Source organism: Dermochelys coriacea, chromosome 10 (assembly GCF_009764565.3).
Source record: "Dermochelys coriacea isolate rDerCor1 chromosome 10, rDerCor1.pri.v4, whole genome shotgun sequence".
Classification (NCBI taxonomy): domain Eukaryota; kingdom Metazoa; phylum Chordata; order Testudines; family Dermochelyidae; genus Dermochelys; species Dermochelys coriacea.
Window position 1 is genome coordinate 60,895,565 of NC_050077.1, and position 27,681 is coordinate 60,923,245.

The window sequence follows — 27,681 nt, forward strand, 5'->3', positions numbered from 1 at the left end:
AGACTGGATTTCCTTTCAGCCAGGTACCCCTCCCCCACTTCAGTCCTTCAGGTGTTCACTGATCTCATGAACAGAGAGATGGGAGGAAGAAAGGGGTGATGTGGAGGTCATGGTCTCTTATTTTTATTCCCCCTCTCCTCCTCCTCTTTCAGGATTACCCCCTGCTGGGGTGTAGAAGACCAGTCACCTGTATACATGAGATTTCAAGCATCTCTGGGATGAAATATAAATTTCTTGTTTTATATCATCTCCTCCTTGGAGGATGGCTGCTTAAGCAGTTAATAGTTTAACACCCGTGGTCGGTTCTTTGTTGTTTCTGAAGAGCTAATTTGTGGCATTCTCCAGAACATATTTTAGTAATGTAAAGCGAAATCTCATAATTTTGCATGCGGTGTTGTCACACACATTTTAACAGAAGAAGAATAATTCAGAAGATTGAGTTTTCAAATGATACCTCCAAGGCATAGTTTGTACAAAATATATAACCATCTAAAAGTGGTGAACATGGGGTCACACCCTCACTTTCATTTCTCTGCTCCAGACTCCTCCTCCTGACCACTAGGCCGGACCGCCCATGCCCTCCTAGTTCCTAGAGTGCCTGGGTTTCCCCTTTGCACAATGGAGATAATGTTGCTTACCCACCTTTACAGAGCTCTTTGTGGGCCTCTGTAAAGTGCGGCTTATATATATTTTTGATTTCCTGTGTCTTTTTCTTGAGGCTGGGCCTATAGTTTAACACCCGTGGTCGGTTCTTTGTTGTTTCTGAAGAGCTAATTTGTGGCATTCTCCAGAACATATTTTTAGTAATGTAAGCGAAATCTCATAATTTTGCATGCGGTGTTGTCACACACATTTTAACAGAAGAATAATAATTCAGAAGATTGAGTTTTCAAATGATACCTCCAAGGCATAGTTTGTACAATATATAACCATCTAAAAGTGGTGAACATGGGGTCACACCCTCACTTTCATTTCTCTGCTCCAGACTCCTCCTCCTGACCACTAGGCTGGACCGCCCATGCCCTCCTAGTTCCTAGAGTGCCTGGGTTTCCCCTTTGCACAATGGAGATAATGTTGCTTACCCACCTTTACAGAGCTCTTTGTGGGCCTCTGTAAAGTGCGGCTTATATATATATTTTTGATTTCCTGTGTCTTTTTCTTGAGGCTGGGCCTGTAATTATGTCTAGTCCTGGTTGAGCTGCCCAAGACTTCATTAGGCTAACCATTTCTCAGACTGTTCTCTTCCTCCTGGAATTAGTGATTGCTTACTGTCTAATTCTGAATTTGTGAAATCTACTGAAGTAAATTCTATGATGCTTTATGGAGAAGACAATAAGACTATGATTTGAGCTACACTATACAAGTGTATACAAGTTCTTGATGCAGCTACACCAAAGTAATGTGGAAGGAGACTGCAACAGGTTTGGGTCAGAAATATTTAGCTATAAAAGCTATTAAAAATCCACTAAGAATTTCAGTACAAATGCTGAAACCTATATTTATGGAGGGCAGCTTTATTCACCAGACTATTTCGATTGAAATTATGATGCCCTTTTGTAAAGGTCTAATTTTTCCTTCCATGAAAGTCGGTGGGAGCAGGATTGGTCCATAAATTTTTACCAGTTCTTATTCTGCCATATTATTGTTTTGAAGTCAGTGGGAGTTTCACCCAATAAAATACTAAGGAGTTGGACCACTGACTTCAGTGGGGCTGCTTGTGGTTACTCAAACAAGTAAAAGTTGCGGGATTATTTTCCTATCACTTATTCAGGATCTCTCGCTAAATAAATTAGATACTCCCAACATTTTTCAAGCAATGGTGACCAGTAACTGTCTGCAAGAAAGTGTATTTTGTATGCTTGTTAAATAAATTTGCATCACATTGTCACAGGTCAGAATGGAGTCTTAAAGTGAACACTTAATTTTGACCAGAACCAGTTGATAAAAAACTTGAGTCCTGGTATTGTTAGGCTGTCCTGAACAACATGCACAAATCAAAGAGACGGGTTAAGAAAAGGAGGAAGTCAGTTTTGTGTGTGAATGTCCAAGCAGTTACGGTTTTATAATTGTATGCATTTCTAATGTAAAATTCACCAGTAAATGAGGTATTTTGATCAATTATCTAGATTTTATTTTAAAAAGTGCATGTTAAATTAGATCTGTTTTAACGTCTTAGTACTTTGTATCTTGAAAATGTTGTATAAATGGAGACGACTAATGCCAACAATAGTGCATTTTTTATTTGCTAATAGCTATCCTTCCTTAATTAAAATATATATGATTTCAAATAAAATTCAAAGCCCAGCATAAAATAATACATCACATCAATAACATCCTGGCGCTCATGGTACTGAGCCCCTTCTGACCAGTACTGATGCCCTCAGCTATCACTGATAAGCATTTATAAATCATGGTGTACATGTGCTTTGAATATTTGGGATGTACCTATGTAAGTACTCCAAGCATGTTAAGATAATTTGATGTATTCCTCAGTAACAGAAGAAAGTGTGGTTAAAGTCTTTTCCTTTTGCTTACATAAAGTCAGAATAATCGGGCTTTATGCAGTAAATGGACCCACAGTCCAGCAGTAGAGTTTGGGGTTGCAGTATTTGAGCAAAAGTAGCTGCATTAGTCTCTCTCTGCTCTTTGTGCCAGGGGTTAAAACTACTGGATCTGTGTAATTGTGGCTTCACTAGCTGCTGACCTAACCTGCCGCCATGCTGACCTGTTTGGGGATGGTGGGGAAACCCTATTTCATGGCTGCTTCATGTGCAATGGACAAATACAAGGCTTAAAAAAATGGTGCAGGGACCCTCTGCAAACATTAAAACCCATCATGTTTTAAATAATTAAATCGGAGAAAAAACTTAGAGATCTTCTAGAGTTGAGAAGTGTGAGAGCAAACCAAGAAATAGTGAGGAGAGAGCCTTGAAGGAGGAAAGGGAATGATGTTAAAGGTAATCCCGTATCTATTGTAGATGATGTGGTTTAAGTGCTTAATCTGTTAGAGGGACTCTTTTTTTTGAAATCATTTCAAAATGTGAAGTGCCTGTAAGTGACTCATATAGAGCTGTGAAAAACTTGGTGATTTTCAGTTCACATGAATTTATGGGAATCTCTTCTTGGGTCTCGATCCCCTCTAGGTGCACACCCTGTAGTTTTGGCTTAATTTTCATGTTTAATTTCCCACTGCTCGCAACAAAAGATCGTAGTGCTTTACTTTGGCACCACCCTGCTACTGTTAAACTTGTCCTTCTGACTGAGCTAATGTAAAGAGACAGTATAGGTGGGGTTTTGGCAAACACTGTGATACTAATTTATCAAGTGACATATTGCTGCATGCATATGCACCATGATTCTAGCACTGAGCGTGGAATTTGTGTCTTAGATCGTTGTAGCTTTTTGCAAAATGAAGAGTTGTTATAAAACGTTCTCTCAATACTATTGAATTGGTGGAGTTCTTAAGAAATCCATAAACATATTTTCTTATATATACTATGTTCCAAGGTAAAATTTGTAACACTAATTTGAAGAAAGCTGTAAAACAAATTCTGTCTGTACAGTGCCCTGCACAAGAGAGCACTATAAAAGCATGAATCTCGGTTGCTTGAGCTAAAAGACTAAATCCACCAGCTGAAAGCAGTAAAATATTCCAGAAGAGGTTAATGTGGCTAGCTGTTCAAAGGGGAAGTAAGACTTGCACTCCCATCAAGCAGGTCACGTTTATACTATAATTGAAACAGTGCTAGACACAACTGTTAGTCAACGTTTTTAACTTTTAAATCTGAGAACCATAGTAAAATGGTGCTATAGAGTATAGCCCTCTATGCAGTCTGCAACGTTATTTTGTGAGGAGGAAATGTCTGTATATACAAGGCTATATTGCTTAGTATTGTGTGTTTTTGTATGGGAAGAAATAGACATGTCCTCCACTCTGCAAATTTTCAAAACTGATCAAATGCCTCTAACTTACAATTTAAGTGTAAAAAGTTATTTAAAAAAATATCTATTTAATGGTTAACACCCCTCTCCTGCAACAAATGCTCTGCAGGTGGATTCCTACACCCGCACAGAGGTGATTACATTGGTGCTCTGTGCATTGCAGGGGTCTGTCTGTCCGATGCTCATTGCAGGATCGCTTAAACACTTACTAAAATTCTCTGGCATCTTGTTCTCATCCAACTGCTGTCATATGTCCTATTTAACTGAAGATTTCCCTGACTTTTTTTTTTTCTTTTAAAGGAAATTGTCTGTTTTTGTTATGGATCAGTTGTAAGGGAAGATGTGGACCCAGCATGCTTGAAGCTGATGTTGCTCATTACATTTTAGGGAGCTTTTGCTTGATGCTGGCTGATGTCCCCTTTATAAACATTTTGTAAAAAAACAAAAACAACTGCATAATAATAGGTTAGCATCCTTTTGTAGCTTGTTTTATTTAAAAATAAATAAAATTCACTCTTTTTAACTACACACTCTCAGACTTGGTCCCTGGGTTAAGCAAAGGTTTGATACATTTATACTTGGTAGAGGATGGGCCAGTTAACTGGGTTGCTAGACTTGTGAAAGGAGGAAAAGAAGTCACTTGATCAGTCAGCAAGACCACATGACAAACAGCTGAAAGTAATTAAGTGGGTTGTGATGCTTGTACAGTGCTGGTAGCTCTTGTATGTTGCCATATAGGCAGCATAACCTCTGAGTGCAAATAGTGATTTTAGAGGTTTTTTTTTTTTTTTCTAAAAACACTTTTCTAAATTACATGTGTTTTCCCCCCCCCCCCCATTGATATCAGTTGTAGATTAAAAACCAACTTTTTTTGCGTGGATGTGGTGTTCAAGAGATCCAAACTGCATCAGCACTGGGAAACTGGTAATTAAAGTAGATCTGGAAAACTACAGATCTATTTCCTGTTAGCCCCAGGTATGTAAACTCCTTTTTTCTCTCAATGATTTACATACATATTTTATTGTGTTACTTTCTGGTGCTGATAAGAGTTTATCATAAATGAATCTAAATACTGTGATTTTAAAAAAACACAATTCTTGTACTTTGACAAGTTGATTTTAAACATTTTAATTTCAACTTTGATATAGACTTAATCAGCAGTACTAAATCCTCAAGTCATGGAGGTGAAAGTGAAGTTAAGACTCTATAAATTCAATATATGGTGTTATGTAAATGTGCTGCTCTATCTTTTGTAAGTAGTTAAACAAAATGCAGCTCTTTGGTGCTGAGTAAAATGCCTTTTTTGTTTTAGAATGATGTGTTTGGGGATTGTAAACATTTGAGTCAAAAACGAACCTGACTAAAGTAAATTTAAAAGTGGTTGTAGGAGCCCTAGCTAAGGTCATCAGTGCTGCAGAGGGTTTCTCTGTAAACAGTCTTAAAAGCTTTTTAGAGGAAGGAAAGTTTATTTTACTTTTGATTCATATATGCTTTCTCTTGAAAAGTATTTCTCAGATTGCTGATATAGGATGATATTCTGCTTTACAACTGGTCAATCATTGGATAAATAAATACAGATTAAGTATTTCTTCGGTGAACTGAGTAGAATTTTTGGCGTATAGTCTGAGACTATAATCTAAACTTTTATTTAAAAATACATTAGCAAAATATTATGCAAATAATAACTACTGACTTACATATAAAACAAAACTGAAATGACTATTTTTTTAATCTTGTAGTATGAATTTATTTTATGGGATAAAACTATATTTTAGCTGTATATTTAATCTAAGTACAGCAGTAATATGTAAGCTTTCTATAGCTAAACTAAATTAGGGATGATAAAACAATTTATAGGAAGAAATAATCTGATTTTTGGCCCTGAACCTGCATCAAGATCCACTGGGCTAAACTTCTGTAGCCATTAGATCAATGTATATCAATGAGATTCCATGACCACAAGGGTCTGTGCTAGTGGATCCTGATACAGGATCTTTGTGTGTGAAATTGTCTATTCAGAAAGAGACTAGCCTCCCCTTCTATCATCTCTGCTGGTAAAAGAGCATGTAGTTTACATGTGAAACATCATGAGCTGCTTCTCTTTGTGGGTTGATTTTTAAACTGTGCGTCCTATAAAGTTGTGCCAACTCTTGCACATAATTAATTTGCAGGTGATCAAAAGAACAAGGATGGTAAATTGTATAACAAATGCAACTTGATTTTAAGAAGATAGTTCTAGGACTGCAAACATATCTGTGCTGAAGGACCCATGTGGAATTTTGTACCTCAACCCAAAGGACACTCCTCAGAGGATCCTGAAATGTTTTTTTCAGGCCACGTTTTCCCCCTCCCCAACCTGTCACAGATCTGGTTTGGGTCCCCCTGCTGGTGGCAGACCAGATTTAGAGGATCCCAACATGGAGTCCCCTGTGTGCTTTAAGCTTCCCTGGGTCTCAGCAGGCTGCAGTATTGTTTCCTCCCTTGGCCTCTCTGGCATGTTTCCTGGGCTCCATCAGTCTCCTATATGCAGCTCTGCTTAGTGTGAGCTGGTGAAAGTCTGAAGAATCCCCAGATAGATCAGCACCTGCCCCCTTCGAGTCCCTTTGTGAGGGGACATCTGAGGAGGCAAATGCAGGACACTTTGTAGTCAGGTGACCTTCTCCTTGAAATCAGTTTTCATGGCCCGAGCCAGTCTTTTTTGTCTAGAGCAATAAACAATTAAATTTTCAGTAGCTGAACACTGTAGTCAACAACCCTCTTGTGTCAGCAGCTTTGGCGTTTCAAATCCAACATAAAGGAAAAAGAACGCAGAGAAGATACTTAGCCTCCATGTTCAGAAGGGAGTTTGCAGTTTGGTAAGATGCATACAGAGTTGATGATAAATTGTACAGATCCTCCGATCACTACTCCCCATTATGGCCAGTGAGCACATGTTGGCATTACCATCATAGTGCTCATTGGAGCAGGGTCAAATTTTTTTGGTGAAAAATGCAGCAACAGAGAACAGTTTCAAGAAGCAGTCATTTTTCATGAATATTGTGTGTGTTTTAACACATGCATGTGCACACACACAGTACCCCTCTTCAAGTCTAAATGTTTTGACTACATCTTTGAAATGAAATGTTTAAATTTTTGGTTTGAAATGACTTAAGTGAGAAATTGCCTTCCAATTTATTAAAATAAACATGAAATGCTCAAAATTAAAATGAACTTTCATTTGATCTGAAACCAATTTGTTTGGCAATTGCCTTCCTCCCCCAGATAAAAATCAATGAACTGAAAAACCCATTATTGGCATAACACTCAACTCTAGTTGGGATAAAGAACTAACTGTAGTGACCTCTTCTAAGACTACCATCTTCACCATACCATAAATAAACTAGAAGGAATTATTCACAGAGCAGAAGGCACCATTATCATCCTCCTTTTTGCGGGAAAATCACAAGGCTGCTCCCAAATGCCTGGTCCTTCTTAGCTTTGAAGCCAACGGATTCTGTTTGTCTGGTTTTGAAAAGACCTCAGTCTGATTAAGCTTCAGTGCAGAGTATCTATTGTAAATGTAAGTGTCTAAAAAATTAGGTTCCGTAAATGTTTCGACTTGGATGAACCATCTCTCTGGCATTGGGCTTATTTCCCTTTCCTTCAGTCCCTTTCTTAATCAGTTTATTACACTTACAAGGCTGAGCCCCAAACCTCATTAAGCAGATACATGAACAGCTTCTTTCTTTGTTGGGATTAGTATGCTGTTTTCTTATAAAGAACTATCCTGTTCAAAACAGTATTAGGTAAAATAGCCTGGAACAAAACTCCCTGTAGACACCATTTCCCAGAGTCGGATTCATTGTAATCCTTTTCCTGCTCTGCTAGATAGACTTGCTGTTACCATTTCAGGTGCCTATTTTGTCCTTTTTAAAGTAATATTTCTGAATAATTTTAAAGTGGGTGTTAAATATCCTGTTGGGAAATCAGTTTTGTAACCCATTCTAGTTATTTTTTAAACTATTTACAAAAATTCTTTAATCAGACTAACTCATTTGGGGATTTATTTCCCCCACCCCCCTGTATTTGGTTACTATCATTCTAGCTAATTTTTCCCCACTTTCTGTTACGACTTCAAGATGGTATTGGTGAACTTGCCCATTTTCCAACATGTATTCTGTTTTCATCATTCTCTGTTTGAGTTGCTCAGAGCACTTTCTTTAACTCAAACTTGTATCACAGTTCTGCTAAAAAATAAATAACTAAACCATAGGAAAATTATTCAGGATGAGATTAATTAGTGGTGTCATTAGGAAGGGAATCAAATAAACTAAACAATTCAGTGATCCAATTTTCTAATCCATTAAAATGGACAACCAGCAAAAGTTAAGCAAGTTTCCTCCAATTAAATAAACTAAAATAAACTCTGGTTTAGCATTTGGTGGAAAAGCAGTCTTGGAAGAAATCCTAGAAGAATCAAGGAAAGGAGTTCAAGTCAAAAAGGAAACAGAAGTGTCTTAATGAAAAAAGAGCTAATTCTGCAGAAAGAAACTTTGGGTCAAATTGGTATAACACCATGTAGCAAAGCGCTGACTACTGGTCAGTCTGGGAATTAGCTCATCGAGCTCAGGAGCACCCTCCTCTGTCCGGTTTCTTGCCCTCAGTTACCTGCCCTGTTGTCTCCACCACCTCTGGCCCCTTGTCCCTCCTGGACCCCAGTACCCCTTACCTTGGGGCGCTGCCCCACAGCAGTGCCCCCATACTCTGGGTTTCTCCTCCCAGGGGAACCCCAACCCTCTACCCATCTTGCCTCAGTGGCTATTGCCAGTCGTCATCTAGCCCCTCCTCTCTGGGAAACTGCAGTCTGAAATGGCCACTCATCGCTGGCAAGGGTAGTACTTGCTGCCTTTCTAGCCCCAGCTGCCTCCCTGCAGCTCTAGTACCTCCCCTGGCCTTTAGCAAGGCCTCAGCCTGGGGACTCTCAAGGCCAGAGTTCCTCAGCTTTGCCCGCCTTGCTCTGTCTCAGGTATCCTGCTTGCTCTCCCAGGTAGCTTGGTCTTCTCTGCTCCCCAGCTGGAGCAAGAGTGTCTCTTCCACTCTCTCAGCCTGCCCTTTTGTCCTGGCCAGCTGTGCCTTAATTGGGTGCAACCACACCTGTGGCTGACTACCCAACCAGCATCCCTTGGCTGCTTTTCATAGAATCATAGAATCATAGAATAATCAGGGTTGGAAGGGACCCCAGAAGGTCATCTAGTCCAACCCCCTGCTCAAAGCAGGACCAAGTCCCAGTTAAATCATCCCAGCCAGGGCTTTGTCAAGCCTGACCTTAAAAACCTCTAAGGAAGGAGATTCTACCACCTCCCTAGGTAACGCATTCCAGTGTTTCACCACCCTCTTAGTGAAAAAGTTTTTCCTAATATCCAATCTAAACCTCCCCCATTGCAACTTGAGACCATTACTCCTCGTTCTGTCATCTGCTACCATTGAGAACAGTCTAGAGCCATCCTCTTTGAAACCCCCTTTCAGGTAGTTGAAAGCAGCTATCAATCCCCCCTCATTCTTCTCTTCTGCAGACTAAACAATCCCAGTCCCTCAGCCTCTCCTCATAAGTCATGTGCTCTAGACCCCTAATCATTTTCGTTGCCCTTCGTGTACTCTTTCCAAATTATCCACATCCTTCCTGTAGTGTGGGGCCCAAAACTGGACACAGTACTCCAGATGAGGCCTCACCAGTGTCGAATAGAGGGGAACGATCACGTCCCTCGATCTGCTCGCTATGCCCCTACTTATACATCCCAAAATGCCATTGGCCTTCTTGGCAACAAGGGCACACTGCTGACTCATATCCAGCTTCTCGTCCACTGTCATCCCTAGGTCCTTTTCCGCAGAACTGCTGCCGAGCCATTCGGTCCCTAGTCTGTAGCGGTGCATTGGATTCTTCCATCCTAAGTGCAGGACCCTGCACTTATCCTTATTGAACCTCATTAGATTCTTTTGGCCCAATCCTCCAATTTGTCTAGGTCCTTCTGTATCCTATCCCTCCCCTCCAGCGTATCTACCACTCCTCCCAGTTTATATCATCAAATTTGCTGAGAGTGCAATCCACACCATCCTCCAGATCATTTATGAAGATATTGAACAAAACGGGCCCCAGGACCGACCCCTGGGGCACTCCACTTGACACCGGCTGCCAACTAGACATGGAGCCATTGATCACTACCCGTTGAGCCCGACAATCTAGCCAGCTTTTAACCCCTTTCTGACTGAAGTGGGCTGACTGCCCTCCTACATACCACTGATTTCATTCATTACCAAGAATGTATTTGACCTCTTTCCACATTTTTTAAAAAAAAAAGTTATAGGAATAATGCATTCTTCTCAAATAACTTGGCTCCCACTAATAAAACATGAGCCAGCTATTGACTTAAATAGGAGCAGGACTGGGTGCTATGTGGCTGTTTTAAGAGTTGGACAAAATGATTTTGGGATTCTCTGGCTAGATTCTCAGCTGGTGTATATTGGTGTAGTTCCATGTCAGGCAATGGAGCTGTGCTGATTAATATCAGTTAAGATGTTCTATTTCACTGTTTGATGAAGTAGCATTTCACTAAATGCTTAGTGAAACTTTAATGCTTTGAAACTGCAGAAGTAGTAACAAGCATTCTGCACTGCTTATAGATCTCAATTTTTAACAATTTTATGAAAGGTTAGATTTAAATATAGCCTGTATGTTGGTACAATATAAAAGAGAGGGGAGACAAGAATGTTTTATTGCCAGACATTTTCCCTGGCGAGAGTCCCGGTTCCACAATTAGATCCACATGGATGGACTTTTGTGCCTTTGTAGAAGCCAGTTGTACTCTGCATGTGTTCACAGATCTGCCTGCATCGATTGAGTACAGGATTGGGGCCTGGGTTTTAATATGTAATTCTGTGATTGCTTTATACAGGCCATGAAAGGCGGCATTTATTTTAATGGTCTGTTGAAGCAGACAAATTTGATTTGTTGGAAAATGTTCTGTATACCGCTTCTCTCTTGTGATTTGTGAGTAGACATCCATATCTGAATGGCTTCTTTCATATCTATTTGCATTTTGGAACGCAAGTTCCATTTCATGGGTTTTAATACTTTTTTTTATAGTCATTTTATATTTTTTGTGGTAACTGTTGAGTTCAGATCAATGTATTCATTTTGATGGTTAGTTTGTATGGGATCTTCTGATTCTTATTAATGTGTGTTAGACTTTGCTGATCTTGATTGTACAGCAATGATTGGTCTGAATTTCCCTTGAGTTAAACATTGCCTTTGAGATATTCTAATATATCTTTATGCAGTGGATTTACATTAGTTACAATAGTTTGATCACTGGCAACCTGTTTTTCCGGAGTAATTTAGTACACTTTCTCTGGAAAGTGGTAGGGTGCACATGTGCACACCCAGACCCTTGAACGAATACACAGCACTTGTGTGTTTATAAGACAGTAGAGCACCTTTCTTGGAGGCAATGTAGGTAGGTTGTAAATAAAATATATTAATGGGCAATTTCTCTTTGGGGAGGGGCAGGAAGTCCATCTGGCCATGTAATGTTCTGAATGTAGCAAAAGAAAAATGTCATGTAATGCTTCCATGGCCATGCAGTTTCTTCAAAATAAAGAACTCTTTATGAAAAGTAACCATCACATGACAGACAAAGGTTGTCAACTTACAGCTAAGGAGATGTGTGTTAACTATAGAACTCAGAGTAGCAGCCGTGTTAGTCTGTATTCACAAAAAGAAAAGGAGTACTTGTGGCACCTTAGAGACTAACAAATTTATTAGAGCATAGAACTATAGAACTATAGAACTAACATACCCCAAGCCTCAAAGACAAATGGTAGTGGGAAAACCATAAGCAATATACTAGAGATTGCTTTTCCTTAATTTTTCTTTTGAGTGCCACATTTCTTATCCTGCTCCCTTGAATAATACCAGTCTGAAGCTTGGAGAGCAGGGCAGGGAGGAAGTATCATCACCATCACCATCATGTTTCTATTACACCTCTGGCGTTTAGGGCAGTGATGAAGCTTCTCCACTCCTGTCTGTTTCTGGCAAGTCTTTCAATAGTTTCCCAGCTGTGCCCCAGGTTTTTCAGCTTGGCTTCCACAACTCTTTGCCATGTTTTCGGGTGGCCTCGTTTTTGCTTGCCTTGAGGTGTGCATCTTATTGCTACTCTGGTGATGAAATCAGTTTCCATCCGAAGCACATGCCCAATCTATTTCCAAAGCCTCCTGGAAATGATGGTGCTCAGATCCTCTTGGCTGCACTGTGTCAATAGATCTTGGTTTGAGATTGTTCTGAGCCAGAAGATACGGAGGACTTTTCTGAGGAAGGTTGTATGGAATGAAGCAGTTAGGACATGTCCTACTTTCTCATTTCCCCAGCATTCTGCACTAAATTAGTGTTGAAAGTATGCGCGCTGATGAATCTTGAGTTTGGTGTTGGAGTTGTATATTGATGATTTCTAGACTGGTTTCAGAGTAGCAGCCGTGTTAGTCTGTATTCGCAAAAAGAAAAAGGAGTACCCGTGGCACCTTAGAGACTAACAAATTTATTAGAGCATAAGCTTTCGTGAGCTACAGCTCACTTCATCGGATGCATTTCGATGCATCCGATGAAGTGAGCTGTAGCTCACGAAAGCTTATGCTCTAATAAATTTGTTAGTCTCTAAGGTGCCACGGGTACTCCTTTTTCTTTTTGTGATTTCTAGACTGTATTTAAGTTCCTGAAGGTGTTCCTGGCTTTACTGATTTTGTTCTGCATGTCCTGGCTTGTTCCACTATCCTGGCTGATGGTGCTGCCCAACTATGTGAATGTTTCTACATTGGTGAGAACATAATCCTCTATTCGTACTGGTGATGGTGAGGCAATATTAAAGGTCATGATATTTGTCTTATTGCGGTTATTTTCAGTCCAATTTGCTGACTGAATGCATTGAGTTGAGTTATTTTTTTCTTGTTTATGGTGTTGGGTATGTGATAGGAAAACATCATTATCTGCGAAGTCCAGGTATTCAAGGGATGAGAAGAGTGTCCATTTAATGCCTCTTGGCATGTCTTCTGTTGTATGCTGCATTACCCAGTCGATGGCAATGTTGAAGAGGATTGCGACATGACACCCCTGACATACTCCTGTTTTGACTTCAAAACTGAGCTCATTGTGATCAACACTGCATGTAAAGTTGAAATAGAAGCTTTTGATGACGTTGATTATACGGAAAGGAATTCCATATGCCCGTAGAATGCACGATAGGCTGATCCTGTGAATGCTGTCAAAAGCCTTCTCAAAGTCTATGAAATTTATGTAGAGTTGCTGTTGCCATTCTAAGCACTGTTCTATTCTGCTTCGTAGAATGAAGATGTGGTGTGTGCATCCATGCCCTTTCTGAAAACCAGCTTGCTCTTTTCTGAGAATGCTATCAACTGCCTCGATATTCTCTGGCCTATGATCTTACACAGTACTTTGCTTGGTACAGATAAAAGTGTGATACTATGCCAGTTATTACAATCACTGAGAGTTCCTTTCTTTGATATCTTCACTATAGCCCCATTGATCCACTCACCTGGCACTTTTTCCCTTTCCCAGACTTGTGTAAATAGAGGGGCTAGGATAGATGCTGCTAATTTAGGATTTACCTGGAACAATTCTGCATTCAAGTTATCCTTGCCAGGAGCTTTCCCATTTTTTAAGGATTTGATGGCTTGAATAATCTCTTCCTTAGTTGGGGTGTCTGTGTTGATATCAAGACCTTATTCTGCCTTCTGGATGTTCTCTTCCTCTTTAAGTGGCTCCCTGTTCAGCGATTCTTTGAAATGCTCTGTCAAGAACAAGAAGTGTGTTTTTGGTTGTTAATAGGTGGCCTTGTTTGTTCCTAATAAGAGTGTGTGTTTGTTGGGTGGTGTGTGCCGTTTACCACTGATAAGCCACGTCATTTTGTAGATGGTTCCTTGTTCACCACGAGCAGCTGCATCCTCTGCTTGTGTTGCTGGATTATCAATATAACGCCGTTTGTCCGCTCTCACAAGGCATTTGGCTTCCCCGGTGTGCCTTGCTATACTGCTTGTGGTATTTGTCCTTCAGCTTCTGGGATTTTTGTGTCTAAAAACTTTTTTCTTCAGGGCTCATCTGATTTCTAAGGCATTCCATGTGCTGGGTGTAATTCACTCTTCCTTCTCTTCCGCCTGTAGCCTAGACAGGCTTCACTGCTCTGTTTATAAATGCTGTTACTCTGTCCCACTTCTTGTTTGTTCTCTTCATCCGCATTCCCCTCCTACTTCATCAAGGTCTGCAAGTGCTTGAAACCTATTTTTTAACTGCAGAATGAAGGCATTCTGTATTTCAAGGGACTTAGCTTGTCAATATTATAACATCTAGTCCCTTGTTTGGTGGACCCACACTTCTCAGTTTTAGCTTGATGGAAGCTGGCACAAGGTGGTGGTCACTGCCAACATCTGCACCCCTTCTCATTTCACATCTGTCAGTGAGTGTCACCATTGGCATTGATCGTGATGTGGTCAATCTGGTTCTTATCCTGCCATTGGAGGAACAACCATGTCAACTTGCGAATTTCACGATGTTCAGATAGGTTCCGTCCGCCAATGACTAAGGTCATTCATATTACGAAATCAACAAGCCTTTCTCCGTTTTCGTTCACGGTGCCACACCTATGTCTTCCTATTGCTATGTCATTGTTTGTGTTGTCCTTACTGACCTTGGCATTCAGGTCTCCCATGATGATAGTTAGGTTGTGGCATGATGCTCTCTCTAACTCCGCCTGTAGTGTAAGGTAGAATTTGTCCTTTACTACTTCATCACTGTCATTTGTCGAAGCATAGCACTGAATCAGGGTAATAATATTCTGTTTCCCTTTCAATCTGGCTCTCATAAGTCTGCTGCTGCTGGATTTCCATTCAAGCAGGGAATGCTCCACTACCTTCTTCAAAAGGATGGCAACATTCTCGTGGTGTTGTCCATCATCATGTCCAGAAAACAGCAAAATTTCTCCCGAGGTGGCTGTTAATCTTCCTGATCCGGTCCATCTGCTCTCGCTGACCCAGGATGTGCAACCTATAGAGTCTCAGCTCTGCTCTGACCTGAGCTAGCTTCCCTGTTTCGTACATTGTCCGTACGTTCAAAAACCCAGGTTTGGCTTTTGTCTTGGCGTTGAGCACTTCAGTCTTCGTGCCTGTGGCTTCCTTTCAACTTTCACCACTGGCAGTCATATGGGTCATCGACTCCTGAAGGCCATCACACACAGTAATGGTTAATTTCTATTACTGTTTCCTAATATTTTTTTTTTTTTTTGGACAGGACAGAGTTGTTAGCCCTGTGCTTAACCCCCAACCAGGGTGTCTGTTTTGTCTGGCCCCTCCCGCACAGACCAATCCGGCCTGGTTGAACCTACCAGGAGCAAAAAGCCCGCGCCGACACAGACTCTGGAGATCGTTAGAGGACGCAAGCTATTCCGCCACAGCAAAGCACAGATACTAGAGGGCAGCAGGAAGGAAGTATATTCAAGACAAATACTAGATAAATTCCTAATTTGCCAATTGGATAATGGAATAATCTAATAAGAGAAATTGCTGAGGCTATCTCACTAGGTAGATTTAACAAGAGAATATAATATTGAAATATGGAATACAGGAACTCCTGTTCCAATGTGATCAGTCCCTTTCATTGAAGTATAGATCACATCAGAATGTAGGGTCCTGCCCAGAGAGTGGTAAAATGGAAAGAACGATGAAAAGAGGTAGGTGTGAATGGACAACTTATACAGAATAGTTCAGCCTGCCTAACCAATGCCTCCATTAATGTCCTATCAGTGTTTTTTTTGTGCATCATCCTTTTTATGTATATGTGGCATCCCCCTGGAAAACTGACTATACTGGAATAGCAATTCAAATAATCTTTTTGCTAGGGGATAACCTGAAAGTTTTGGCAGAGTTTACTCCTGTAATAAAGAGTGTAGCCAATGATAATGCACAGAGTGACTCTGGAGTCGTATAAACTGATTTTTAAATTCTTGCAAAGGAACACACGGATGTTCTAGTTGTGCTCCCTTTAAAGGATTGGAAATGTATTCCTCCAGTAACAGACTGTGCACCAAGAAGGCATATGTGACATCTGTTAGGATCTCTGCTTTTCTGTCACAGGCTGATAAACATTGAAGAAAACAATTACTCCCCCCAACCTACGGACTGGCTCTTTTCCAGGGTGAAATGGTATGTCCTATTCCATAACAGATGTGTTAAATGTTCCCAGAAAAATGTTTCTGAATTACAAATAACACTTAAACCTGGAAACATCAGGAATTCTAATTAAGTTCTAGATGTATAGTACTAGCAAGAACCTGCCCGGCTGTGGCTGAAAATACATCTCCAAGGTACTGGCTGTCACAGTCCCTGCGTAAGATGGGTGAACCAATTTCCAAACACCAAGTACACACCTTTCAAGTGATGAACCCCTGCCTTCACTTCTTTTTGGGGTGAGCCCCACGCTCCATCTGCTCTTGACTGTGTCTTTGGGTTGCATGCCGCACCTCCCTCCCAGTTGCTAACCATGATACTTAAAAGGCTCAGTGAGAACCTGTGGACAGTAATACTTTGCAAGGACAGAGAAACAGAATTTTCAGAACAATATATGGCTTATTTGCCAAAAGGTTCCTAGCACTCAGAAAAATGGATTTAACACAGAGACTTAAATGCATACTGTCTTATGTATATGTGGCATTCCCCTCAAACCCCTCAGAAGAAGTGCTGTGCTTTCATTCTTTTGGGGACTAAGTTTCCAGCCTGTTTTGCGGCACACTCTGATTCTCAGTTGGTCTGGGTGTCAGACTATGGCCACTCTTTTATGTTCTTCAGTCTAGCCCAGTATTCTGTCTTCCGACAGTGCCCAATGCCAGGTGCTTCAGAGGGAATGAACAGAACAGTAAATCACCAAGTGATCCATCCCATGTCACCCGTTCCCAGCTTCTGGCAAATAGAGGTTAGGGACACTTCAGAGCATGGTTTTGCATCCCTGCCCATCCTGGCTAATGACTGTTGATGGACCTATTGGCTATGAACTTTTCTAGTGTTTTTTTTTTTTTTTTTGAACCCTGTGATGATCTTGGCCTTCACAACATCCTCTGGCAAAGAGTTCCACAGGTTGACAGTGTGTTGTGTGAAGAAATACTTCCTTTTTGTTTGTTTTTAAAATCTGCTGCCTATTAATTTCATTTGGGGACCCCTAATTCTTGTGTTATGAGAAGGACTAAATAACACTTCCTTATTTACTTTCTCTACACCAGTCATGATTTTATAGACCTCTATCATATCCCCCTTTAGTCATCTCTTTTGCAAGCTGAAAAGTCCAAATCTTATTAATTTCTCCTCATATTGAAGCTGTTCCATGCCCCTAATAATTTTTGTTGCCCTTTTCTGTACCTTTTCCAATTCCAGTATATCTCTCTTGAGATGGGGTGACCAGATCTACCTGCAGTATTCAAGATGTGGGTGTACCATGGCTTTATATAGAGGCAATATGATATTTTTTTTTTGTCCTCTTATCAATCTTTCCTTAATGATTCCCAACATTCTTTTAGCTTTTTTTGACTGCCACTACACATTGAGTGGCTGTTTTTAGAAAACTATCCACAATTTCAAGATCTTTCTTGAGTGGTAACAGCTAACTTAGACCCTATCATTTTATATGTATAGTTGGGATTATGTTTTCTAATGTGCATAGAATTTCATCTGCCATTTTGTTGCCCAGTCACCCAGTTTTGAGAGATACCTTTGTAATTCTTCACAGTCAACTTTAGACTTAACTGTCTTGAGTAATTTTGTATCATCTGAAAGTTTTGCCACCTCACTGTTTACCCCCCCTTTTTTTTTTTTCAGATAATTTACAAATATGTTGAACAATACTGGTCCCAGTACAGACAGACTGGAGGACACCACTATTTACCTCTCTCCATTCTGAAAACTGACCATTTATTCCTACCCTTTGTTTCCTATATTTTAACCAGTTACTGATCCAGGAGAGGACTTTTTCTTTATCCCATGACAGCTTACTTTGCTTAAGAGGGTTTGGTGAGGGATCTTGTCAAAGGCTTTCTGAAAATCTAAGTACGCTATATACACTGGATCGCCCTTGTCCATATGCTTGTTGACCCCCCTCAAAGAATTGGTAGAGGCATGATTTCCCTTTACAAAAAACATGTTGACTCTTCCCCCAACAAACTGTGTTCATCTCAGTGTCTGATAATTTAGTTCTTTGCTATAATTTCAACCAATTTGCCTGCTACTGAAGTTAGGCTTACTGTCTTGTAATTTCCGGGATCGCCTCTGGAGCATTTTTAAAAAATTGGCGTCCCATTAGCTGTCGTCCAGTCATTTGGCACACAAACTGATTTCAGCGATAGGTTACATACCACAATTAGTAGTTCTGCAATTTCACATTTGAGTTCCTTCTCAACTCTTGGGTGAATACCATCTGGTCCTGGTGACTTATTACTGTTTAATTTATGAATTTATTCCAAAACCCACTCTAATGACACTTCATTCTGTGACAGTTCCTCAGATTTGTCCCCTAAAAAGAATGAATCAGGTTTGGGAATCTCCCGCACATGCTCAGCCATGAAGAGGAGTTCAAAGAATTCATTTAGTTACTCGGCAATGGCCTTATCTTTCTTGAGTGCTTCTTTAGTGCTTCCTTGAATGCTTCTTTCATCCCTGTCACTCCCTGAGCAGTCTCTTTCAACTCACTCAATCTCCTTTCCTTGGCCTTGGGTCCTGTAATGCTTGAATATCCTAGGCTTAGCATTGGCAAGAGTAAACCACTTTAACATGAATGGGGGTGGGGGGGAGTGTTCCCCATAATCATCTTCCTCATAATTCCCTCAGACTCTCATCTGTGTGATTTGTTTTTGTCTCTTTTGCTTGGTCTCTCTAACAACCCCTTTTGATTTAACTCCATAGCAAGTAACCCATTATAAGCAAACATAAAAAGGCATGCGCAGTTGTCCTAAAAATAATACAGAGATATTTTCAATTTGTCACAATGGCCATTGATTGCATCAGTTAAGTCAATAAATTGGTTTCAGAGTAGCAGCCGTGTTAGTCTGTATTCGCAAAAAGAAAGGGAGTTCTTGTGGCACCTTAGAGACCAACAAATTTATTTGAGCATAAGCTTTCGTGAGCTACAGCTCACTTCATCGGATGCATTCGATGAAGTGAGCTGTAGCTCACGAAAGCTTATGCTCAAATAAATTTGTTGGTCTCTAAGGTGCCACAAGAACTCCTTTTTCTTCTTTCAATAAACTGGGTGTTTGATAAATCTCAGGGCAAAAGATTATTAATACAACACAGGATACTTTTACCAGCTGACAAAATTGACTCAGCTCAACTCATACCGCCAAAGGCTTAGGAGGACTCCCAATTAGTTGGTTTTGGGATTTTTTATTTGTTTGTGTATCAGATGAAACTGACATAGAATAAACAAAACTAGAACGGATAAAGCAAAATCGGATATGAAAATGCAGTATGAAAAACTTTACATAAAACAAACGTCTCTCGTACCAAAAATAAGAGAGCTGGTGGGGGGCATTTCAATATCAAGTAGAAGCAGCTCCGTGCTAGCAAATAACAGCAGCTAATGAGAAGAAAGAGAGTGCTTCTTTTTGTATATTCCAACCAAAAAAAACCCACCCTCCAACCACTAAGGAACAGATTCTTATGTTGCTGAAAAGAGAGGCAACTCCATCAAAAACGTAAGGAAAAGAATCTGATCAGATCAAATTCTGAAAAATGCCCCCCTCCTCCCCAACTCTTTTGCATGTTTGCTTTGGTCGCAATTATGTCAGATATATCAGAGTTTTATTTTGTAGTCACATTTTGTATTATAATTCACAGTATCTGAGTGACTAAATAAAGTGTATGGAGAACTTGCTGGAGTGACCTGCTAGGTATTGTCTAAGAGACTGATGCCTAATCTGCCCCTTGGACACCTGATTATACTAATGGCCATAGTCATTGTTGTCATTGGCTCTGCCGGATCTCTTCTAATACAGCATGTACATTGTATCCCTGCTGAGCTTGGCTATGTGACTGTTTTGAGACAGATTATCTGTATTCCATATAAATCAGTCTCCCAAAAATCAGAGTACAAGACAGCTGAGAGCTTTCCTATCCAAAGGAAGAAAGGATTTGTGTTTTTGTTTTGGTTTTTTAAACAGGAACTGTGGAATAAGTTTAGTTACTCTTTAGAAGTTGTCAGAGTGCAACTCTTAAAACTTGTCAAATTTCTGTCTAAATTGTTTGACAAAAATTGAGTTTTTAACTGAACAGTTTTTGCGTGTGAAGAGTGTCTGTCTGTTTTCTATGAAAAATTAAATTTTGAAATACAAAATATGTAATGCCCAAGAACCAAAATGTATTCAGTTTTTCAGCTGAAAACAGAAATTTCCAATGATGCACTATGCCCATATAACTGCTGTAGTGCATCACCTCCCCTTGTCAAGAGAGGAGCCTGCAGCGCATCAAGGGATATGCAGTCAGCCTGGCCTATTGAGAATGGAGAGCATGAGACACCTGACCAGCTTCTCCCATGAAGCATCCTAGGGGCATTTCGGATCTAACTATTTGGGATTTGACTGAGATGAAATATTGAAAGTTTGTTGAAAATTTTTTTATTCTCTTCCCCCTCCCCCCAAAAAAAATCCCTCAAACTTTTGTAGGGGAAAAACATTTCCCAACCAGCTTTAGTGACTGGATTATGTCCAAAGTGAATGATCATGGATATATTGTGTAAGTAAAGGGTCAGAAGATGTCTACTACTCTCTTACTCAACAGACTAGCCATTTCAAAGTACTTGGTAGTGGTTTCTAAGTTTTGCATCAAACTTGCTTGATTTCTTAAAAAGAAGTGCCTAGTAGCCACAGAAGTAAACTCAAGCAGATGGTCCCAAGGCTCTTTACAGATAGCACACTCCAAGGAAATTAAACAAATAAGCCTGACATGTTTAATTTATAGCATGGTCTTCTGAAACGGCCAATCAGTTAGATGTTAAGATCTATGTTGCCTTTAGCTGCACTCACTTATACAAACCTGTTCATGATTTGTGTGAACAGCAATGTCACTTTCTGACTATACAAACCACACTTGAAATGGTGGGGTTTTTTTTCCTCCTCCCAGTTTTGGGGTTTCCACCCTTTCGTATTCCCTCCACTCTGCTTTTTCATTTATTACCATAATTCCAGTGACCTGCTGATTTTTTTCACTTCCAAGAGCATATAACAACTCCCTAAAGTTTAATTCCTATAAATATCTAAAGCACTGGTCCTCAATCTAGCCTCTTCCCCAGAGGCTTTTGTGGCGTGAGGAAATGAGGGGGCTTGTTTTTTTTTCTCCCTTCCTTGTCTTCTCCTAGCTCCTTAGAGCTGGTGGTTTCCTTATGAGCACTATGTTGCTGTGAGGGTGGACAAGCTTCTGTTTATCTTCTTCCTTTGCAAGCATGTGTGTCTTTATTAGGGAAATCCGGGTAGCTCCTAAGCTGACAGTCCATCTACTTGGTGCTCTGTAGATGAGGATGTCGGAATTGTTTTTTAAATTTGAAAGGAAGCCCAGCAGGTTTGTGGCTGGGACTTGTTCTAGGCAGAAGCTCTGCTGAAAAAGACAGAGCAGCAGTTGTAGGGAATAATATTTTTTTCCTAATAATTGTGAGAGTCGGTGTTAGGAGACAAAAAGAAAAGGAGTACTTGTGGCACCTTAGAGACTAACAAATTTATTTGAGCATAAGCTTTCGTGAGCTACAGCTCACTTGACAGTGTCACTTTGTATTTATCAATGTCATATGATACCTTACACCAGCTTTTCTCAAATGCGGCCACTGAAAATTGTCATGAGACATAATTGTTGATCTCCAACCAGCTCTAATCTACATGTACGTAAAATTTCATGAAGATTGCACCACTTGCTGTATCTCCCGCTTTTTCAAGATAAAGCAGATGACAGTTGTCCTACATTTTGATTATAGATTTCTCCATTAATAAGGCCACTACAGAAATAATTGTACTGGTTGCATCAAAACAGAATCGGAATCCTTGAGCAATACCCCAAATTCCACACAAAGTTCAGTCTAGTAGAACTGGAAAAGGAGCAGCTTTCACTAACTTGGCTCATATCACTGCCATGACTCTTGGCCTTCAATAATAAAGGGGGCAGAAGGGTGCACGCTATCCCATATGTGGCCTCAACTGTGTTATACTGTGCTTCTTCTAGGCAGCGTGCAAAGGGCCTTCCCCACATGTCTTCTTCAGACAGTGGCAGCGCACAACTGCAGTTCTTGCACTCATCTGCTGGGCTGGATTCAAAGGGGAAACCAGGAAGTGAAAGCTGCCAGTCCCATGAGATGTCCAGTCTACCTATTGCACAGAAGTGTTAACTGTTTTTACCACCATTACCCATGAATCCTTATTTCTTCAGGGTTTGTTTCCTTGATACGTGTTCATGCATCTCATTTTTACAGTAGTATCGGAGGACTTCAGAGTGGAGGTGTTGTGCTGTATTGAAGATGCATGATATTCTGAATAGGTTTTTCTCTTTTATTGCTATCACAGGTGACGCATGCACAAACCCTGACACTGTTAACTTTGAACTACTTCCATTTAACTTCTCCTTTTGTGCTCTCCCCTTTTGTTCCTACAAATTTCTCTAAGCCTTGCTCTGATGAAATTCAACTTCTTACTTTTCCTTGGTTTGGTCTTACTTTAACAAGAGTTATGAAACTAACTGTTGTCCCTCGCCTCTTCCTGCAGCCTCTACATTTCTGACGGTGTCCCCTGGCTTTCTCAAAATGGTGTCAAGGGCTTCTAGTTTCCCCTCTTATCCTCTTATGTAAGATTGGAGTCATATACCACATCCGCGAAGCTATTGCCTAACTTACTGCTTCCATGCCTTTTTTTTCTGGGAAGTTTGGGGGAGGAGGAGAGAGTTTTAAGGCAGCTAATTTCTCTCACAATAAAGAACTTTTCTGTGAAGCTTGTTTGATGCCTGCTGGTTCCTGCTCTTCATTTTGACCATTCTGTTTGGAAATTCTGCAATTCTGGGCTAAATAAGCTGACAGTGGATGCAGATGCCACAGGATACATTCAGGTGGGATACATGTGGTATCGCTATTTGCGAATTGAAGCCCAAAACTGGCTTAATGGGGACAGACCCTTGCACCCACAGTGAACTCCACTGAAATCAATGGGGCTCTGTATGGGCACGATTTCAGCCTGCATGTAGCTAGTCAGGGGCTAAAGGTTTAATATTTCCCTTGCTTCTTGAAGAATCTGATTCCTTATATTCCCTTTTTAGAGTGGAAGCTGAAAATGTGCACACAGCAATCAAATGCCAAATAAGGGGATGCAAATACTGAGAGTATCCAAACTGGAAATAGTGCAGAAAAATTACCTCGTAATTGTCTGATACTTTTACTGGAAAGACCAAGGTACCATTAAGTTCGGCTTAATGCATGGCAATAATGGCCGTAAAAAGCAAACCAGGTGTTAGATTTTATTAGGAAGGTACTATAGAGTGACACTCAGAATATTCTAGTGTTATATAAACTCATGACATGCCTTCACTCTGAGGTACTACGTTTGGTTCTAGCTACTCAGGGGGTGGAGAAGCAGGGGGAAACAGAGTATAAACAGAATGGTATTGACAATGATTAGAGGCATTTGAAGGCTTCCATGTGAGGAGAGAGTTTAAAAACATTAGAACTATGGTTTAGAGAGGAGACACATAAGAGATATGATATAAATGTATAAAACAAATGCTATATAGGAAAGCAGTCAGGTGCACTTAGTTTCTCCCTTGTCTTGTGTTGAGAGGGGGACATGCAATGGAATTTAAAAGCTACACATTTTTAAAACTGTTACTCTAGCTGAAATAAGAAATTGAAAAGTGATATCAAGGTTCATACTTCAGGAGATAGTTCAACCACTAACTGTCAGGTTCCAGGAAGAAAATTTCATAATCGTATTGTTGAACTGTTATGGGGGTTTTACATCTTCCTTAGAGTATCTGGCACTGGCCACTGTTGAAGACAGGATACAGTAAGTATGCAGTTCTGGTGTCAGTCAGACAGTGCACAGTAGTCTGCTTTTTTAAGCTAATGTTAGTACTTTTGCTTTTATGCCTTAAGTCCCATTTTTCAAAAATGAAAGGCAATAAGACTTTGGGTTTATCTACAGTGTGTCTTAGTCTACACTAGCTTGGGAGTAAATTCTAGTGCATGCCAGCAGGGTCCACGCAGGCCAGTTAGTGTGCAACATACTGGTGCAGATTAAAAGTTCCCTAGTGGGTGTTAACATAGTACTTTTTGAAATGAGACTATATTAACTCACACAAGGGAGCTTTTTGGAGTCGACACAGGCCAGTTTGTTCACGTTATATTAGCGCACACTGGAATTCATGCCCCACTGGTCCAGACTAAGATACTATGTAGACAGGCCCTTAGACTCTTAAGGGCCAAAGTCATTTTCGAAAGTGGAACATAGGGTATGTCTAATTGCAGTCGGTGATTTGGTTTGCAGCTCATGTCAGCATACCTGTGATAGCTTTAGTTTAGCTAGCTCATTAATAATAGCAGGGAATATGCAGCAGCGCAAGCTTCAGCATGGGCTGTGCAAACTGACCCAGAATGCTGGGTACATACTCACATTCCTTGCCAGGATCTGTGCTGCTATCTTTTGCCCTATTAGATAGGTTAAGACTAGTGCAGGTATGTCTACATGAGGTGCAGTCAAACAATTGCAGTGTAATCCTCCTAAGTCACTTCGACATTTTTGAAAATTTTACCCTATGTGAAAAAACCCAGTACTAATTCTTGTTTATATCTGTTGTCTAATAGATACAAAACACTTCTTACTAAGGAAAGTCTATCTTGTCTTTTCCCCACAATGCTCCATCAGCACAAAGTAATTCAGAAAGTTTAATATGGAGAAGTTCTGCTAGGTCTACTTCATCCAACCCTTTCTTTTCCCCAGATTACTTGGGTTAAGGAAAGATTTAATAGTTCCCATCAAGAATATCTACAAGTGACACAGTTTCTCTGCTTACCTGGTGAGCATTAAAGGCTGTGCACTCATTGGGTTTGATGAAGTAGTCATGGTGAAGGTAAAGCAATAGTTAGATGAGAAACTGAAGTTCTCTAGAGAAAAACCTCAGGTACTGCAGGTGTTAAGTGATTCAACAGCTTGTATGGTTCCCATGAATACTGAACCAGTGCCCCACTATGGTGTTAAGAAACACTGCAAGTGACATGCCATCTTTCAGTTAGACAATAAGACTTTACTCTTAACTCCTTGTGATTATTAAAAATCATCAGCCGGTTTTACCATAATACTAACCCTAGGGTCCTGGATAAATAAATTCCAGCTTCTACCTGTCTAAATTCCCCATGTAATTTCTATTGGATATAGTATCTTTCATTTCCTGTCCTAATCTGTGTATCATTAAATATTTTCTGTTTCACTTTAGAGAGATGGCTGTGGAGAGTGAAGTGATTCCTATAGAGTATTTCTAAATCAATTTAGTTGAGTGGCACTATTTTTGTGTGTCAATTTAAGTATGTGCATAAGTGTTTGCAGGATTGGAAGCTTAGTAGACAACAATTTGCTTAAAAATTGTTAATCCAGTTTTAGGATCTGTTTGGCTGACAGCTGCCATATGTGCAAAATCATGTCATTTTATTTTTAAAGTGTTGAATGGGGAGTCGTGTGTAATTCCCTGCTCACTACTGAGGACCTAACTGTTAGTTGGCAAATATCTAACGTTGACCTACTTAGCAAGGGCCAAGGTTCCAAATGAGGCTTTATTCAGAGGGTGTCACTGCTAAAAAGCTGGCATGGAGGGAGGCCACTCTGAACTTTTTACCCAGGCTATGAGAAAAGGTTATGGGCAGTCCACTATAACATCAAAGAACGAAGAGAGTCTGATCTTCTCACTATATCAGTTGGTTAAATGTGGGTTATTGGGGGTCCCCCTTCTATAAGGGCATTTCTATCATAACAAACCAGATCAGTTATAACTACTACTGTAGTTAATTCATTGTGTACAACAACTTCAGCACTACATGAACACAAACTAGCTTGCACGTCCACCCTGTTTAAAAACCTGTGTAACTGCATTGCTCTTCAGTACATGATTTCACCCTTAGGCCAAGCTTTTCAGGGCACTCAATGGGCAAACATTTTACATTGGGGCATTGGGTCTTAGAAGCTGGGGTCTGTGATAACCCCAGGATAATTTTTCTTTTAAAGAAACAGGAATTCAGTCTTCAGAACTAGTGAAGCCACCATTCATATCTCTTGAAAGTGGCTCTGAAATGTGGGATTCCATCTTCATTTTGCCTAGAGCTTGGTTGAATATTTTCCATCAACATTTTTCTTCAGAAAATGCCCTTTCAAAAAACTTAGAACTATTTTGCCTTTTTTTGTTTTTTTTTTTGTTTTAAAATATATTTGTCAGAGGGAAGTAATTTTTATTGAGGGATTATCTCTAATTGTCCATGATTTCTATAGCAAATTTGCACAGTTTACAGGTAAAAAGATGATGGTGGCTACTGTTCCTAACCAACCTTGGGCAGTTTGGGATCGGAGACAGCCGGAGCTCTTTCCTTCATGCTCCTTATCACTAGCAAAACAGGCTCTGGAGGCTAAATTCTGCCCTCATAGTTACATCTGTGCAATTCTATTTAAAGCCCCATTGATGGGCATTGGGGTTGCACAAATGTCAGTGGGCAAACTGAAAAGAGTAGAGATGCACAGGCGTCCCTGCAGGTCTAATTTGGTCTTTGGAATCTGCACTATTGATGGTGATGCCTGAAAGAACCCAGCTTGATTCCCAGATCCCAATGATGACTTTGCAGGGATGGTAGCTGGAGGGGGAAAAAATCTTTCAGCCAGTAAACTGAGCAAATTCAGTATAAATTCAGCAAGAGACAATAAAAATGGAAGCCCATATGGAGTTGCTTTTCAGACCAGAGCTACGCATTGGGATTTCTTGGATATCAGCATTTTCCAGGACTTAAATATTAGTAGATTTGTGGCAGACTATATTTTTGCTAGCTTTGCTCAAATAAGTACTTGTCAGCAATAGATCCCTATCATGTACCTACATGGTAGTGCCTTTTGATTATACTGCAGTCTATTTCCTACCATATCCTCTTGCTATGATACGCCAATGTCAATCTTATACTTTCCCAAGAAATATACTCCCTTTTCTTTCCCACAATCACTTCTTTCTTCTCTGGCTTGCCTTCTGCTACCTGGATTAGAGAGAGAATATGCACACCTCACAGAAGCCTGTCTCACACCTCCCTGACCTAGTCCCCAATGAATCTACCCCCTATGCTACTAGAATTAATTTCTTATTGAATACAGAAGGCAAGGTACATGACAAGGTTGAATAAAGATGCGTCCTTGTTTGTCAGACATGGCTCCTTTCTTCAGTTGTAAGTTCTTCCTGAAAAGTTTGTTGCTTCTGGAAACATAGAATCATAAAATATCAGGGTTGGAAGGGACCTCAGGAGGTCATCTAGTCCAAACCCCTGCTCAAAGCAGGACCTATCCCCAACTAAATCATCCCAGCCAGGGCTTTGTCAAGCCTGACCTTAAAAACTTCGAAGGAAGGAGATTCCACCACCTCCCTAGGTAACGCATTCCAGTGTTTCACCACCCTCCTAGTGAA

The 27,681-nt window shown here is 40.3% G+C and overlaps 1 protein-coding gene across 8 annotated transcripts in view; it reads left to right on the plus strand.

Annotated features, from left to right (window-relative positions):
* The window catches only part of RAB27A (RAB27A, member RAS oncogene family), a 78,263-nt gene that overhangs the window by 21,851 nt on the left and 28,731 nt on the right, over nt 1–27,681 (plus strand). The window contains exon 3 of one of the 8 annotated variants that reach the window (XM_038417996.2): nt 4,790–4,917. The exons of the other annotated variants lie outside the window; for them this stretch is intronic. The gene's annotated coding sequence lies outside the window, so the exon portion shown is untranslated. The remainder of the gene's footprint in view (nt 1–4,789; nt 4,918–27,681) is intronic. 8 annotated transcript variants of the gene reach the window in all.